This window comes from Delphinapterus leucas, chromosome 10 (genome assembly GCF_059928025.1).
Source record: "Delphinapterus leucas isolate spDelLeu-1000000601 "Yukka" chromosome 10, BTC_Dleu_Yukka2, whole genome shotgun sequence".
Lineage (NCBI taxonomy): Eukaryota > Metazoa > Chordata > Mammalia > Artiodactyla > Monodontidae > Delphinapterus > Delphinapterus leucas.
Window position 1 is genome coordinate 81,637,077 of NC_143138.1, and position 2,273 is coordinate 81,639,349.

The 2,273-nt window shown below is 37.7% G+C and overlaps 1 non-coding gene across 1 annotated transcript; it reads right to left on the reverse strand.

The window, feature by feature from the left end:
- Window positions 1-644: 644 nt before the first annotated feature.
- LOC115803150 (U6 spliceosomal RNA) lies at window positions 645-751 on the reverse strand. Its single transcript, XR_004023821.1, has one exon. It is a non-coding gene; the product is annotated as a U6 spliceosomal RNA (small nuclear RNA).
- Window positions 752-2,273: the final 1,522 nt, after the last annotated feature.

The following is a 2,273-nucleotide window of genomic DNA, read 5'->3' on the forward strand; positions in this document are numbered from 1 at the left end:
TTTACCCTGTGATGATTGTGCAGGTCTCTTCTGCAGGAGGGAAGTGGAAGAAAAGGGCTGGGGTTGCTTCTTTGGCAAATAATTGATGAGGGAGAAGCAATGGCAAGTGTTGATAGTTCTGGAGTGAGCCTGGAAGCCAATCACTTGGCACCTTATTATATACTGACTTGTTTGTTTATTGGCCACCTTTGCCAATAGAATGTTAAGCTCCATGAGGGCAGGGATTCTGTCTAGTTTGTTCATCACTATATCCCCAAGTCATAGCACAATGAAACTCCTGAATGAATATGTGTTGAGTAAATGAATGATTCTCTCCTTACTGACGAATTTTAAATTAATTTAATTTTTTCTGTAAAAAGGGTTTTTTATTTGCAGGGGAGTGGGACTCCTGTAATAGTTTCTGCTGTACAGCAAAATGAATCAGCCAGATGAATACGTATATCCCCTCTCTTTTGGAGTTCCTTCCCATTTGGGTCACCACAGAGCACAGAGTAGAGTTCCTTGTGCTACACAGTAGGTTCTCATTTAAAGTAGGTTCTCAATCCAAATCTCCCGATTTATCGCACCCCCCCCACCCCGCCTTGGTATCCATACGTTTGTTCTCTACGTCTGTGACTCTATTTCTGCTTTGCAAATAAGATCATAAAAATTAGGAATGCTTCATGAATTTGCGTGTCATCCTTGCACAGGGGCCGTGCTAATCTTCTCTGTATTGTTCCAATTTTAGTATATGTGCTGCTGAAGCAAGCACACTTATTAATGAATCTTTTTTTTTAACTGAAGTATATAAGTCAGACAAACATCATATGATATCACTTATATGTGGAATCTAAAAAAACGATACAAATGAACTTATTTACAAAAGAGAAACAGACTCACAGACATAGAAAACAAATTTATGGTTACCAAAGGGGAAAGGTGGAGGGGAGGGATAAATTCGGAGGTTAGGATTAACATATACACACTACTATATATAAAACAGATAATCAACAAGGACTAGAGCTCAGGGAACTCTACCTAATACTCTGTAATAATCTATATGGGTAAAGAATCTGAAAAAGAGTGGATATATGTATAACAATTACTCCGCTGTACACCTGAAACTAACACAACATCTATACTCCAATATAAAATAAAAATGAAAAAAATTGAAGTACAGTTGATTTATAATGTTTCAGGGATACAGCAAGGTGATTCAATTATGTGTGTGTGTATATATTTCAGATTCTTTTCCATTATAGGTTATTACAAAGTATTGAATATAGTTCCCTGTGCTATACAGTAGGTTCTTGTTGTTTATTTTACATATAGTAGCGTGTATATGCAAATCCCAAGTTCCTAATTTATCCCTCTCCCTCTTTCCCCTTTGGTAACTGTAACTTTGTTTTCTATGTCTGTGAGTCTATTTCTGATGAATCTTATAAACTAAACATGTAACCAGAAAGCCCTTGACTATAAATCTACCTGTAAAAGAACCAGAAGTATCGATCTGGCAAACACATTAAATCACTGACTCAATGATGCACCATAACTTTGCTCTTTCCTCCTTTCCTCCCTCCTTCCTTGCTCCTTCCTCCCTTTCTTCCTTCACTTGCTCACTTTTTCATTCATCTAATATTCACTGAACACATGAGTAGCAAGTTACTCTGTAGTGTACATTGATAAACTCGCTTGTCTTTGTTCAACCAGTGCATTTGAAAAAAAACCTCTCTACTGTGTGAAAGACGGAGGTTTATTGGTGCTTGGAGAATGTGTTGAAAAATAGGATTAAAACTAGAGATACAAGTTGAACTAGGCGGTTTATAGCCATGTCCTGAAGATGTCCCAAGGGGAAAAAATGTCAGAAAGGAAGAGATAATCTTATTGTGCTATTTTTATGGTAGGAATATTTCCTGGACTAGGTCACAGATTCGAAACACCCAACACAAATCCATTGTACTCAAAAGACAAACTAAATTCTTCTTGAACAATAAGAATATGAGGTCAGCCGGTAAAATAAGTACTTTAGGGTCTGGGGTGACCAAAATAGAGACTATTGGTCCAAACCAGGAGTCAGCAAACTATGGCCCATTGACTAAGTCTGGCTCATAACCTGTTTTTACAAATACATTTCACTGGAAGGCAGTCATGCTTGTTTGTTTACGAATTATCTCTGGTTGCATTCACGACAGCAGAGTTGAATAGTTTTGATAGTGACCGTATGGCCTGCAACGCTGAGAACGTTTACTCTCTGGCTCTTTACAGAAAAAGTTTGCTGATCTCTGGTCTAAGGA